The sequence below is a fragment of the Girardinichthys multiradiatus genome, chromosome 6 (assembly GCF_021462225.1).
Source record: "Girardinichthys multiradiatus isolate DD_20200921_A chromosome 6, DD_fGirMul_XY1, whole genome shotgun sequence".
NCBI classification, from domain to species: Eukaryota; Metazoa; Chordata; class Actinopteri; order Cyprinodontiformes; family Goodeidae; genus Girardinichthys; species Girardinichthys multiradiatus.
Window position 1 is genome coordinate 4,713,836 of NC_061799.1, and position 16,465 is coordinate 4,730,300.

The following is a 16,465-nucleotide window of genomic DNA, read 5'->3' on the forward strand; positions in this document are numbered from 1 at the left end:
TTTCTAGGATTTCCTTTTATTTCCTTCAGAACATTGCCAAAATTAGAACTATCCTGTCCAGGAGTGACGCTGAAAAACTAGTCCATGCATTTGTTACTTCAAGGCTGGACTATTGTAATTCTTTACTATCAGGATGTTCACAAAATGCAGTTAAAAGCCTTCAGCTGATCCAAAACGCAGCAGCAAAAGTTCTGATGAAAATTAAAAAGAGACATCATATTTCTCCTATTTTAGCTTCCCTTCATTGGCTCCCCGTTAAATCCAGAATAGAATTTAAAATTTTCCTCCTCACATAGAAAGCCCTTAATGATCTAGCTCCATCATACATCAGAGATCTGATTGTTCCATATGTTCCTAACAGAGCACTTCGTTCTCAGATTGCAGGTTTACTGGTGGTTCCTAGAGTCTCTAGAAGTAGAATGGGAGGCAGATCCTTTAGTTATCAGGCTCATCTCCTGTGGAACCAGCTCCCAGTTTTAGTCCGTGAGGCAGACACCCTGTCTACTTTTAAGGCTAGGCTTAAAACTTTACTTTATGATAAAGCTTATAGATAGAGTAGCTGAGGTTATCCTGAGCTATCTCTGTAGTTATGCTGCTATAGGCTTAGACGGCTGGAGGACATAATGACCACTTTCACACTCTTCGTTACATCCTCATACTACTCTCCCATTTTGCATTATTTGCCATTATTTCAGCTTTTAACTCTATGTTCTCACTCTCTGTTTTTTCTCTTTTTAGAAGTTACATCTGACCTGGCTCTGTGTTTAGCTGTAGCACCTTCCTGGACGGGGGCATCGGGCAACTTAATGCTCACCTTATACAGATGATACACTTGACCCTGTCTCAGTGTTTAACCCTGTCTCCTAGACATAGCTACTGGCTGAGCTTCTACTGTGACTAACTATGTGCTCTCTTTCATTCCCTAGACTTGTAAACTGGCTCAAGATTCGTCTGCTTAGCTGTCTTCTCTCCTAGATGAAGCAGGAACTATAACCAGTAATGTTTTACTTTTCTTTCATATAGAAAGGACTCCTGGATCAGTGCTTCTGTGTTCTTTTTGTGTCTCTGCTCTGTTCTCTCATTCCCCAGTCGTTGGCGCAGTTGGTAGCACTGTTGCCTTGCAACAAGGATGTCCTGGGTTTGTCTCCTGCCTGGGGGGTCTTTCTGCATGGAGTTTGCATGTTCTCCCCATGCATGCGTAGGTCTCTCTCTAAATTGCCATTAAGTGTGTGCATGGTTGTTTGTGTGTTGTTTGTGTGTTGCCCTGCAATGGACTGGTGACCTGTCCAGTGTCTACCCTGCTCGTAGACTGCTAGAGATAGGCATCAGCAGTCTACGGGTTGCTGGTGCACAATGGAAGCAGCGGTATAGAAAATGACTGACTGATGTGACTCCTGTCACCTACACTGTAAACCCCAATCCATCCATGACATAAAATTTTATTGTGATGTCAACACAAATGTTCAAGACTGTCAACGTGACATAAATATTTTATGTTTACTTGACTCAAATACCCATCTCTTGTAAAGTTGACATAATTTTTTTGTGTTAAGTCAACAATTTAGGATTTTTGAGTCAGTTTTACTATAAGATTTTAAGGCAAGATACCCTAGTTAGTTTTTGGCCAAATAACATCAGAAAGACTGTGCACTTAGCATATAGTTTTCTAGTTGAATTAACAAATAAAAATGTTGTAATTATATGAACTGAATGTTTTTACGTTCATGTGACAAGTAATAACTTTACTGTTAAAGAACGGGAAAAAATAATGTTCACTGAACATAACAAAAACATATGATTACTACAAGAGTTTGAGTGTTATGCTGAACACAAAAAATATTTACTGTCTTAACATAAAAATGACAGTTTCATGTGTTGTCTTTTTCCAACTTATTATTTTTTAGTACACATAATGTATTAAAGATCTGCCACACCAACGTTAAATTTAATGGAAGAGTACAACTTCCATTTCTTTGTTTGTGTAACTTAAACCTTTTCAGTAGAAACAAAACCCATGTGTGCAGTGATATTAACAACAATACAATTTAAAAGTTTTATGTTAAAACTAGTAAACTAGTAAAATTATCTTCTTTGGTTGAGTTCATCCTAAGACTGTGAAGATGCTGGTAGACTTTCGGGGAACACCACCCCCACACACACCCCTCACCATCCTCAACAACACTGTGTCTGCTGTGGACCACTTCAGGTTCCTAGGCACCACCTGACCTGATATGGTCTTCACACATAGACACTGTTCGAAAGAAGGCCCAGCAGAGACTGTACTTCCTGAGGCAACTCAAGAAGTTCAACCTTCCAAAGGAGCTGCTCGTCATCTTCTACACTGCTATCATTCAGTCTGTCCTGTCTTCATCCATCTCAGTGTGGTTTGGCTCATCCACAAAACAGGACAAGTCCTGACTGCAACGAATAATCAGGTCTGACATTCTCTCCATCCAGTATTTACTTATACAGGTCCACGGTCAGAAAAGAGCTGCTAAAATCTCTGCAGACCCCACACACCCTGCACATAAAATGTTTAGAGTCTTACCTTAAGGCCGCCGCACAGTGGACAGTAACTCAGTAAGTATAAAAACAGACAACATCTTAAGTGTCCTGATGATTCCTGTTAGCCTTCTGAAAGAGGAGGAACAGGATCATTGCCTAAGGGGATGACTTTGTGGCCTAGCGTTATGAGTGTTAATGCACATCACTGTATCAAAAACAAAACTGAAAAATAAAATTCTAAGTCACAATCTAGCCCAAAACCAACAATTTAAAAGGTGTTGACAGTGGATAACTTCAAATATTTGGATATTGTCAGACTGCTTTGATCCCCATGTTGATGCTACTGCTAAAAACTTTCCTTAAAGACTTTTCATTCTGAGATATAAATTATTTTAATGTTTAAACTGAGATAATGACATCATAAATTTAGTTTAATTTCTGTATTACTGTGTGGTTTGGAAACAGACTTGGTAGATTTCAGTGAGGAGTCTCTTTAAGACATTTAATAGGCAGGTCTTTAGCAAGGCTTTATTGGATTGCCAGGATCCCTCCAGTATCCCTCTGGCTGCCATTTCAGGAGTACTGTCTGCATGAAAAACAAAAGATTTCTCTTTTGCTGCCAATTGGATTCTGATAACAAGATTATCAGTGTAATTCACTTCACCTGTCAGTGTTTATAATGTTATGGCTTATTTATTTATTTTTTGGTAATAGTTATAGTAAAGGGAAATAGCATAAAACGTACTCGTACTCGTAGTCTTCCGCTTATCCGGGACCGGGTCGCGGGGGCAGCAGACTCAACAGAGACGCCCAGACGTCCCTCTCTCCAGACACCTCCTCCAGTTCCTCCAGGGGGAGCCCAAGGCGTTCCCAGGCCAGCCGAGAGACATAGTCCCTCCAGCGTGTCCTGGGCCGTCCCCTGGGCCTCCTCCCGGTGGGACGTGCCTGGAACACCTCCCGAGGAAGGCGTCTAGGAGGCATCCGGTATAGATGCCCGAGCCACCTCAACTGGCTCCTCTCGATGTGGAGGAGCAGCGGCTCTACTCCGAGCCCCTCCCGGATGGCCGAGCTCCTCACCCTATCTCTAAGGGAGTGCCCGGCCACCCTACGGAGGAAGCTCATTTCAGCCGCTTGTATCCGGGATCTCGTTCTTTCGGTCATGACCCAAAGTTCATGGCCATAGGTGAGGGTAGGAACGTAGACCGACCAGTAAATTGAGAGCTTTGCTTTTCGGCTCAGCTCTCTCTTCACCACAATGGACCGGCACAGTGCCCTCATTACTGTGGCAGCCGCACCGATCCGTCTGTCGATCTCCCGCTCCATTCTTCCCTCACTCGTGAACAAGACCCCGAGATACTTAAACTCCTCCACTTGAGGCAGGAACTCCCCTCCAACCTGAAGAGGACAAGCCACCCTTTTCCGGTCGAGTACCATGGCCTCGGACTTGGAGGAGCTGATCCTCATCCCAACCGCTTCACACTCGGCTGCGAACCGCCACAGCGCATGCTGTAGGTCTTGGCTAGAGGGGGTCAGCAGGACCACGTCATCTGCAAAAAGAAGAGACGAAATCCACTGGTCCCCAAACCCGACCCCCTCCGGCCCTTGGCTACGTCTAGAAATCCTGTCCATAAAAGTTATGAACAGGACCGGTGATAAAGGGCAGCCCTGCCAGAGTCCAACATGCACTGGGAACAGGTCCGACTTAGTGCCGGCAATGCGGACCAAACTCCTGCTCCGCTCGTACAGGGACCGGATGGCCCCTAGTAAAGGGCCCCCGATTCCATACTCCTGGAGCACCCCCCACAGGGCATCACGAGGGACACAGTCGAATGCCTTCTCCAGGTCCACAAAACACATGTGAACTGGTTGGGCAAACTCCCATGAACCCTCGAGCACCCTGTAGAGGGTATAGAGCTGGTCCAGTGTTCCACGGCTGGGACGAAAACCACACTGCTCCTCCTGAAGCCGAGGTTCGACTATCGGTCGGACTCTCCTCTCCAATACCCTGGCGTAGGCCTTACCAGGGAGGCTGAGGAGTGTGATCCCCCTGTAGTTGGAACACACCCTCCGGTCCCCCTTCTTATGAAGGGGGACCACCACCCCAGTCTGCCAGTCCAGAGGCACTGTCCCCGACCGCCACGCAATGTTGAAGAGACGTGTCAACCATGACAGCCCTACAACATCCAGAGACTTGAGGTACTCAGGGCGGATCTCATCCACCCCCGAAGCCTTGCCACCACGGAGCTTTTTAACCACCTCGGTGACTTCAACCTGGGTGATGAAAGAGTCCAACCCCGAGTCCCCAGCCTCTGTTTCCACCACGGAATGCGTGATGGCAGGATTGAGGAGATCCTCGAAGTACTCCTTCCACCGCCCGATAATGTCTTTAGTCGAGGTCAGCAGTCTCCCGCCCCCACTATAAACAGTGTTGGCGAAGCACTGCTTTCCCCTCCTGAGGAGACAGACGGTTTGCCAGAATCGCTTCGAGGCCAACCGGTAGTCCTTCTCCATGGCCTCACCGAACTCCTCCCAGGCCCGAGTTTTTGCCTCTGCCACAGCCCGGGCCGCAGCACGCTTGGCCTCACGGTACCCGTCAGCCGCCTCAGGAGTCCCACAAGCCAACCACAACCGATAGGACTCCTTCTTCAGCTTAATAGCATCCCTTACTGCCGGTGTCCACCACCGGGTTCTGGGATTGCCGCTGCGACAGGCACCGCAGACCTTACGGCCACAGCTACGGGCAGCAGCATCGACAATAGATGCGGAGAACATGGTCCACTCGGACTCTATGTCTCCAACATCCCCCGGGATCTGGTCGAAGCTCTCCCGGAGGTGGGAGTTGAATACATCCCTGGCCGAGGGCTCTGCCAGGCGTTCCCAGCAGACCCTCACTATGCGCTTGGGCCTGCCAACTCTCTCCGGCTTTCTCCTCCTCCAGCGGATCCAACTCACCACCAGGTGATGATCAGTGGACAGCTCAGCCCCTCTCTTCACCCGAGTGTCCAAAACATGCGGCCGAATGTCTGATGATACGACAACAAAGTCGATCATCGACCTCCTGCCTAGGGTGTCCTGGTGCCAAGTCCACTGATGGACACCCTTATGTTTGAACATGGTGTTCGTTATGGACAATCCGTGACTAGCACAGAAGTCCAATAACAAAACACCACTCGGATTCAGATCGGGGAGGCCATTCTTCCCGATCACGCCTCTCCAGGTGTCACTGTCGTTCCCCACGTGGGCGTTGAAGTCACCCAGCAGAATAATGGAGTCCCCGGGAGGGGCACTATCCAGCACCCCGACAGGGACGCCAAGAAGGCCGGGTACTCTGCACTGCCACTCGGCCAGTAGGCTGAAATGATAGTCAGATACCTCTCCCCAACCCGAAGGCGCAGGGATACGACCCTCTCATCCACTGGGGTAAACCCCAACACGAGACGGCTGAGCTGGGGGGGCAACAAGCAAACCCACACCAGCCCGCCGCCTCTCCCCGTGGGCCACTCCAGAGTAGAACAGAGTCCAACCCCTCTCAAGGAGACGGGTTCCAGAGTCCACGCTGTGCGTGGAGGCGAGGCCGACTATTTCTAGTCGATATCTCTCCACCTCCCGCACAAGCTCAGGCTCCTTCCCCCCCAGCGAGGTGACATTCCACGTCCCTGGAGCCAACCTAAGCATCCGGGGATCGGGCCGCTGAGGTCTCCACCTTCGTCCGCCACCCAATCCTCTTTGCACCAGTCCCTCACGGTTCCCCCTGCAGGTGGTGGGCCCACTGGGGGATGGCCTCGCGTCTCTCGTTCGGGCTTGGCCTGGCCGGGTCCCGCGAGGAGCTACCCGGCCACCAGGCACTCTCCGACGAGTCCCGACCCCAGGCCTGGCTCCAGGGTGGGACCCCAGCTTCGCCATACCGGGCGACGTCGCGTGCCTCGATATTTTGTTCTTCATGAGGGATTCTTGAACCACTCTTTGTCTGACCCATCACCTAGAGCCTGTTTGCCATGGGAGACCTTACCATGGGCATTTAGGCCCCAGACAACATAGCCTCTAGGATCATTTGAGCACTCAAACCCGTCCACCACGTTAAGGTGGTGGTTCAAGGAGGGGAGCATAAAACGTATGAAAGAAAAAGGTTATTTTGAAAGAAAACCCGCGCATTTATCTAAAGTTCAATTTTCAGGCGGGCACCAATAGGTAACAGAGTAGTCTGATGACAATTGGTCTGATCCTGCCGCTGACAGCCAATCAAAGCTAGCTGGACACTATCGTCTGTCGAGAGGTTGGCGCAGCGGACTCATTCGACTCAACCATCTACTGTGAATGAGAAGAGAGGCACGAATTGCGTCCCGACGGTAAGGTCACAAAATAATGTATTTGGTTATTCTGTATGACTAAACCTATGGGCTAAACTAAGGTTCTTGACTATAAACTAACGTTAGTTTCGTTTGACGAGACAACTGGCGAATATGTGTTGTCAGAAGTGGTTAGCTAGCAAGTGAATGTAAATGTCCTGTTGACCCTTGAAAGTAACGTTAAGTTTAAATTTGACATAACGTTAGACCGACGAGACTGTTAAAAACTACAAGACACGCTACTGTTAATTATTTTTTAAACGGTAACGTTATGTTGTGCAAATGAGTAAGTAACGCTACAATTCGGTAATTCGGGCTCTTGAGCCAGCTAATGTTAGCAAGAAACAATATAAGGGCACGTGAACCATGTAACGTTAACCTGAGAAACATGCGTGCTGTAGCTTTCAACAACACGAATTTAAAAGAACGGATAAGTTACAAATACTGTTTATGTGAACACTTGTGCAGCGTTTTGCATGCCTGCTGAGAATGGCAGCCATGCCAGGAGGTGACTAATATAGGTAACTGCAACTCTCTGCAGGCTTAACGTTACAATGTTTGCTCTGCTTCATAATGCGTCCACATCGTTATTAGACACCTTACTGTAGCCTACACATTAATTACCTCATATTTTGGTTGAAACTCCAGAAATGCTACTTTTACTCAGTCTAAAGAACCATTCATGACTCTAAACATTCACAAAATGTATAACATTATGCAGAGTAATGTATCACTATTAATGAACCCCATAGATAATATTATATTGTATTTAAACTGTTTTTGGACACAATTCATGCAAAACATGCTTCTATAACATTAAGTTAAATACAAATAACATTAAAGTTACACCTTTGCTGTTTTTGTGACAATAAATGTTGTATTTGTTTACTGTTTAAACCAAAATGCCTGAAGGCTTAATGGTTTAGATGTTATTGCCTGATGTTACCTAATTACCGTATTTTCCGCACTATAAGGCGCACCGGATTATAAGGCGCACCTTCAATGAATGGCCTATTTTAGAACGTTTTTCATATATAGGGCGCACCGGATTATAAGGCGCATAGAATAGAAGCTACTGCAGTCAAACGCTTGACTGGGGTTGCGTTATGCATCCACTAGATGGAGCTGTGCTAAAGAGAATGTCAACAAAACAGTCAGATAAGTCAGTCAGTCAAACTTTATTAATACACTACAAACCAGCGTTCTGATAACTCCATTCACTCTCATGGTAAGGTCTCCTCTACATAGAATTCTATTGAATAGAGCCAACCGCACGTTAGGAATGCATTGGAGTCTATGAAGTTGAAGTTGAAATCAAACGTTAGTTAAAACGTGAAAGGGAACTTTTCCCTGATTCAGTAAACACGTAAAAGAAACAGTTTAATGCACTAAATCAAACGTTAGTACATTCACAATATAGTAGCGTTAACTGTTGAATTCTCTCGCTGCTGCTCTATTCCCATGTTCAACTGCGTAGCTGACAGCCTTGAGTTTGAACTCAGCATCGTAAGCGTGTCTCTTGAAAGGTGCCATTTTGGGGTCGTTATACACACACAAGTGGTGTTGGACTAGGAGTAAGCACAGTACAGGTGTTTACCGCTATTACTTCGGCGACACCCCTGACTACGGTAGCCGTAATGCTGCAAGCGGTGCGGCTTTGTAGTTTACCAGTTGTACTGAAACATTTTGACAGAGCGCCGTGTACAACCAGTATGGATCAACCAATTAACCAATTGATCCATATATAAGGCACTCCGGATTACAAGGCGCACTGTCATTTTTTGAGAAAATTAATGGTTTTTAAGTGCGCCTTATAGTGCAGAAAATACGGTAAATTTATTTTGTTGGTGTGTTTCACTGGGTGAGGTTTAAGAAACCTTAAATTGCATAGCATTGATGTTATCTAAACCTCGCTTGAATTTTTTTTTACAGCCTTACGGTATTATTCAATATGCAACAAAGGGAGATGTCAGTTTTAAATCGGACCAGGTACAATTAAAACACATTGTACCTAAACCTGTCAAATGTGGACTATATGATGCCAGTCAAAGTAAATCTTATTTGAAACACATTTTAAGAATTGTAAATCCACACACAAAAGTATTAAACCATAATGAGTTTTTGTTAAATAAAATATTCAGGTGTATTTTGAAAGACATACTGCACATTAGGGGCTGTAACTACTTTTCAGTTGGCTGACATACATACGTTTTTAAAGTGCACTTTTTCTTTCTTTGCAGAAAGGACTGAACGTGTTTTCACCCTTCGTCCATTAGAAAGAGAAACTGCTTCCCAGATTGAGCATACACAATCTAATGGTAAGTGAAGCAGTTACATCTGAGTGTTTCGATTCTTGAACATTATATTTAAAGACTATGTTAGAGTAGACATGGTCTGTGTCACATATGTGACAATGTTTTGGCTGTGGTAGTTAAAACTACACATGGTCACATTTGTTTGAGTGCATAATGATCATCAGGTACTTTTTGGTTTTCACTGGCTCAGTCATTCTCTCCCTGCCTTTACGTCATATGGATGATGAAACACACCAAACAATCCATTTAGCTTTTGCAGTGGTCCAAAAAATTAAGTGGTAGAAGTGCAAGCGACCATTGCAACAGCTTCTCTGAACTACTGTCTTCACTGTTTCAGCTAGGATTTTTTTACAGTAGTGGTGGAAAAACATCTATGTTTAGAGGAAACTGGTTCCAAAAATGGCTGGGATGGCTGGAAGCACAGCCTTTTAAACAAAATAAAAAACTACAGACGCAACCTATGCAAATCTGGATGCCCAGAGGTCAAAGTAAACAGTGGTAGGAGGAGCAGAGCCAATCCTGATGCAGCTTCACCACATGCTTCCCTTAAGCGGCCTTGACGTGCAGAAGTTAATTGTCTGCCACAGCTTCCTAAGGGGGAAACACTGGATACTTTGGAAGTCTTCAGATTGGACATGTTGAACAAAATGGATGAAGACATTGATTCACAGTGACAGGTATGAACATGAGCAAGACCTTTGCTGCAAGAAGGCTTGAGATTGTAAATTCAAGTCCTTCTGTGCAGCATCTTCAGGAAAGATGGCCAGCTCTTCTCCTGGAACAGCAGGTACATAAAGCTGTAGAACATGGTTGAATTCAGTTTACTTGTCATTCGGTCTGCTGAGAAGGTGATTGGCTGCAGTCTACTGTCGCTCCAGGAACTGTACACCTCCAGGACCCTGAAGCGGGCAGGGAAGATTCTGGCTGATCCCTCCCACCCCGGTCACAGACTCTTTGAGACTCTCCCCTCTGGCAGGAGGCTGCGGTCCATCCGGACCAAAACCTCACGCCACAAGAACAGTTTTTTCCCATCTGCCACCAGCCTTGTTAACAAAGCCCGGAAACCACACTGACACCCCCCCCCTCCTCTTTTTTTTTTTTTTTTTGCTGACAGGACACTTGTAAACTGTAACTCTATGCGTTACATTAACGCTCAGCTTGGACTCCTGCTTTACTTGCACTGCCATACTTGCACACTGATCATCTGCCCTGTTGTATTGCTCTTGTATCTTATACTGCTCTATATTTACTCTCACTCACTTAAAACTGTGCACATATATTTATATTATATTGTAGATATGTTTATACTGTTTAATTTGTACTGTATTGCACTGACTACGCCAAAACAAATTCCTTGTATGTCCAAAAACGTACTTGGCAATAAAGCTTTTCTGATTCTGATTCTGATTCTGATTCGGGATAATATGCTTATTCACATTATTTAAATCCGTCTCAGAGCTTCAAAAACCGGTCTCGAGCACTACATAATGTGTGTGTGTTCATTTAAATTATATGTTTTTGATTTAAAGAGGGAATGATTGAGGCCACTTTGTTTTCATTAGGTCTGTACAGAATATCAGCGAATCACCAACCACAATCTAAAGACTGAACTGTATGCTTCATTGGACAGTCACACAAACAGTTTGCTGGCTTTAGCCTGAGGGATGCAGGGGAAATCCGATCAGTGCCCAGAAGATCTCATCAATGTTAAAGACATACTCTGAGGTAAATCTTTGTCAAGTATTAAGTAGATCCTAATAATTGCAGTTCTCCATAACTACATAACAGAGCTGGTGGAGTGTTGGGGACCTTGCACGCCTTCCATTTCCATTTGAGGATGCCCCACAGATGCTCAATAGGCTTTAGATCTGGAAACATGCTTGGCCAGTCCATCACCTTTACCTTCAGCTTCTTGAGCAAGGCTGTGGAGGTGTGTTTGGGATCGTTATCATGTTGGAATACTGCCTTGCGGCCCAGTCTCCAAATGTAAGGGATCCTGTTTTGCCGCAGTATGTCACAGTACATGTTGGCATTCATGGTTCCCTAAATGAACTGCAGCTCCCCTGTGACAGAGGCACTCATGCAGCTCCTGCTTTACTATAGGCAACATGCACTTGTCTTTGTACTCCTCACCTAGTTGCCACCACACACGCTTGACACCATCTGAAGTAAATAAGTTTATCTGTCTCATCAGACCACAGGACATGGTTCTAGTAATCCATGTCCTTAGTCTGCAAAGGAGAGGCTTCCTTCTGGGAGAAAAGCCATGCAGACCAATTTGATGCGGTGTGCTCTTTATCTAGAGCAACAATTCTTTTTTTTTTCCAGATCCTCCGAGTTCTGTGGCACGAGGTGCTATGTTGAACTTCCAGTGACCAGTATGAGGGAGTGTGAGGGTGATGACACTAAATGTAACACACCTGCTCCCCATTCACAACTGAGACCTTGTAACATTAACACTTTACTTGCCAGCGATTTGGAGATTAATGTCTGTGTGTTCTTATTTTGAAGGGACTGTACTGTTATACAAGCTGAACATTCACTAGTTTGCTATTATGTAAAGTGTCACTTTTTTAGTAGTGTTACATGAAAAGATCAAACCAAATATTTCCAATAATGGCAGGGGTCTACTTCATTCTGTCACATACTGTGTATAAATATGTAGAAACGTTTTTAAAAAAGGGTTGGTATTTTAGCATTTCATTGTCTTTTCCATGTTTTTCACTACAACAAACACAAAACATCAGTGTTGACCGGGTTGCATCTCTTCGGTGTCTACCACTGCATCTTGAAGATGACACAGAGCTCTTCTACACCTGTAAGGTGAGCTAATATACTATTTACTTGAACAAGCAATAGTAGGATTAGCATTTATCTGAAAATGTATGAAACCCAAAAAACCTTTTCATACAGGTTAGTGCAAATGCACAATGTAAGTACCTTCAAGTGGCAAAGATTGGGATCTAACAGTGATGCTGATTTTGAGTGTATTATCAAGTATTGTTTTCATGTTCGAAGCAACACAGAATAAAAAAGAACATGTGCATATTGTACAAACCATAACAAGATATTAAAATTTAACTGCAGATTAACCCTTTCTGAAAATTCTTTGACACACTAAATCTACCATATAGAGAATTTTAGTTGGTTTTGGTAACATTTGATCAAAGACTTGAGTAGATCTAGATGTTTTTTTCATTTATTTCTGAAACCTACTGAGTGACTTGACTTCTGAATTGTTCATAAGTTGAACTGAAGCAAACTTTTGTCACATCAGTGGATGTTCTGAAAACATTTCAGCTCTCTGGGATGTATGGGGAATTTCTTTTTTTAGATTGAAATGTGAATGGTCTACAAATTTTGAATTGTTGTAATGAGCCACACACAGGCCTAACTGTATTTGACGATTTAAGATAAAATCATTTGAACAAAGAACGAAATCCAGAGATTAACAAGATCAAATAAGTTTTACTCTATGTAAATTTGTGATATAAAAGTTCAATGAGTGTTGCTATTAAAAATGTTTTTTAAAAATGGTTCTGACAAGGCTTTATTTCATCACAGCTATCACTAGAGATTTTCACGAGAGGTTTGCATAATGCTCTTCCCATCTATATGTTTGGGTCCTTTTGGGTATTCTGATAGCTCAGAAAACTCAAAAAACCCGTTTATTTGGCTTTCATTTTTATGACTAATGTTTAGTTATGGACACTCTACTGATACTTTAGTAACACAAAACAATGAAATAATGACTAGAACACAAATATTGTTTTCTGTGACAGACTTGTGAGCTGATAAACACACAAAGATCAGATGACATCCATTAGAGAAGTGTAATTGTAAATGTATAATATTTTTCAGGAGGGTGAAGACCAAGGGCCTACCATTAAGAGATCTGCTGCCATTGTGTCCATCATTGGTGACAGTGAGGATATGAACACGGTGCCATTCTATCCTCAAGAAGTCAAGGTCTTTCTCCAGGAGCAGGTTGTTTTGCAAGGAACTAAATGCTGGCCAGATGCAATAATGCATTTATATGGCTTGCTTAATGTTATCCATGCTGAATACCCAAAAGCAATGACCTACACATTTGAGTTTATTAAGAAAGTCCTCCTGAATGTAGATGGCGAAAAACCCAAACCAAAGACACTGTCTTTAAAAAATAAGCTCTAATGTACAAAGGCAGTGTCACAAATGAATTAAAGGTCTGTTGAGGTTATAAGTGACCCAGGTCATGGTTATACAGCAAAAGTTCAATCAAGGGCAACTGTTAAGATTTCTTTAAGGTGCTTTAAGACAACAAACCTCCTCTGTTGAGTGAAAGCTGTTCACTGTGGGTGTAGATTGTGTCTTTGAAACCTCTTTCAAACCAGCTTTCCTCCCTGTCTAACATCTGGATCTTGTGGCTTTCAGAAAAGTTTCAGTTGTCTTTCAGATGTAAGTAAACTGCTGAGTCTTGCTCCTCTGTGTTGGGCCATGCGTTTGTGAAGAGGTTGTTTCCTTTTCCCAACATGATGTGTAGATCTGTATATTAGGGAAATGTAACAAAGCAACAAACAAAAGGCCCACTTATCCCCCATTTAACAACACAATCCTTGTTTCCATAGTCATTGTTTACAAAGAAACTCTTGTAAATGCTCACAGTCGGCAATTGATGGTCATTCAGACCACCTGATCCTATGGTTTTCCAATGACTAGTTAAAACAGCCAGAAGCACTAACAAACCATTTGGATGGATCATGGTTACTTGTACCTAATTAAAACTAAACAGCTACCATTCAGTCAAGCAAAAGAAGCTCTTCTGATGAGGGATGAAACGTCTTCAAGACACCTTAACCAATCCAGTTGATCCTTGATCAAACAAAGTTTAAATAAGCAAGTAAGAAGTGTTTGAGTGTTACTTTACATAATTTGTCCATCAGAGAAAAGTGACTGCAGATTTTAGCAGATATGTGGCTTGGTGGATAGTAATGTTCATCTGTTGCAGACTAATGAAGACCCACAGTAGACATTATGTATCCGTACATGTGTGTTCTGATCAGCTTAAGTTGGGTAATTGTTTCAGACAAACAGGTCTTATTTTCTATGGCCCAATATGTGTGACACATTCATTAGCGCACACTTTTGTAAAAGCACATATTGTATTATGAAGAGAAAATATACATTTGAGCTAACAAAAATTAGTCGTTTGCTAAACTCTATTTCTGCACTTGCCACTCAGTGCTTGTGCACAACTCCTTCTCCGTGCTCGCTCACTTCTAACTCTGAGAGTCTACTTTTAACTCCGCTCTCGCTCAGCTTGTCACAGCTTTACAGTGTGTCGCAAAAATCAGTCAATCACCGGCTCAGAGAAGGTAAACCTGATTGGCTGTTTGGTATCCAATTGGTTGCTAGCTTCCAAGAAAAAGATGGAGAGAATTTGGATGGCACAATGCATTCTGGGTGTTGATTACATCAGATGCAAACAGGTAGTATTTTTTTTTGTTATACTAATTAAAGTCAGATTTTGCTAAATGTTTTGGTGTAAAATGGTGGTCATAATAGTTTAATTATCTCCCAAGCCTGGTCAATGCAAGGACTCATCCTTTTTTAGTTGTCCTTGGTTAGACTAATTAATACACAAAACAATCATATTTTCTTAATTACCAAAAAAAAAAGAGAATACTAGCGCTGGTCAACTTTTCTATATTTTCTATTTTTTGAGTTTGTTATAATTAGAAACTTATCTTTATTGTTTAGCTTTTTGTTAAGCAGAGCGCACAGATATTTATGTTTGTCGTTTATTTCCATCATTGTGGTGTTATATTGTTGTTACAGTCTGCTAAATAAAATAGATACAATTTAGAACATAGTGGCCTAATGTTTTTTTTTATTTTTATTACATAATTATAGATTAGTAGTGAGAATGTAGAGATAACATGGGAGTTTGTATAAACAACTAAATGTTCTGATATATAACAATTTATTTCCTTCTATAGAACTGTTAATGTGTCCATTTCTGTAATATATATTTGATTTTGAGGTGTTTCCAAAATGTTTTAAGAGTTACTTTAGATAAGTGAATTGCTAGCAGTATTAACATAATGCTTTTAGTAGTTGGTGTATGTTCAGAACAGTAGTTCACATTAAGTTTTGAGTACCGGTATATACATTTGAATTTGAGTTGTTAAATTGCCTATAATAATAGTTTTTACACTTCATTAAATAAAGTTTAGGTTAAAAACACAAACATTTTGTGTCCTCAAAACCATTAATAGTTCCGGTGTAAATATTAGATATTTAGTGTAGAAAGCATGAAATATATTGGTCATAAATTAATTGTAAAACTTTTTAAAACAATTGAATAGTTTTTATGTAACTCCACTAAAAAGACATGGGTCCAAATGGCAGAAAATATCCTCTAAACAAGTTCAACTAAATGTGTAAGATTGACTTAATTGTAATATTACATTGAGCATGACAAAACAATTTATTTTGTAGCATTTTCTTTTGTGTCTAGAACACTGATTTGATTGCGTTGTAAAACCAAAATTTTTTAAGCTTAACGTACACAATAAAATGCCTTAAACAACATGAACAATTTGGTTCAAAGGTACAATCCCAAATGCGCCATCATAGAGCAAAATATTGTTAATTGCACAAAAAAAAATACTTGTTGCAGACTGAATACATTAATGTTAGGCTGACTATAAGGATTCTGTTTAGTGAAATCAATGTGTTTGTGTTGAAGAGATATTAATACATTTATATATAATGGCTCAAAAGGTTTGTGTTATGTCCACTAGATATTCCCACTTAAATGACATACTATTCAATGTTAGGAAAACAAAAACTATTTTATCATTTGACTGAAAAAAACTGTGTTGAGCTGATGGAAATCTCAGTCAGACAAGGGTCACATTACACATTTAATTTGTGTTGGTTGCAATCATAACTTTCATGTTACCGTACTCAAAGGTTTTGTGTGCAAGCTGTTTCCAAAATTATTTTGAGTAGAGTGAGCAAATTTGGATTTAGCTGAACAATGAAAAATTTTGTGTTTATTTAACCTAAAAATAGCAATTTATGTACATAAAATATTAGTTAATTACACATAATTTTGTTTGTGTTCAATAAACATAGAATTACACACTTAGTGACAGTGTAATTTTTATGTCATATGACCTAAACATTTCCTGTTGATGTGACAAAGATTTAAATGCTCAAAAAGCACAAATTATTTTGTTCTGTAATTAAAAATAGTTACGTTGAGTTGACATACATTTCCAGTCAGATAAGGGTCATGTGACATGATGATTT

General features: G+C 42.0%; 1 long non-coding RNA gene across 1 annotated transcript; it reads left to right on the top strand.

The window, feature by feature from the left end:
• The first annotated feature begins 6,680 nt into the window (after positions 1-6,680).
• On the top strand, positions 6,681-15,762 carry LOC124870375. The gene is made up of 5 exons (XR_007038749.1): positions 6,681-6,851; positions 9,092-9,169; positions 10,729-10,891; positions 11,914-11,989; positions 13,028-15,762. It is a non-coding gene; the product is annotated as an uncharacterized LOC124870375 (long non-coding RNA).
• Positions 15,763-16,465: the final 703 nt, after the last annotated feature.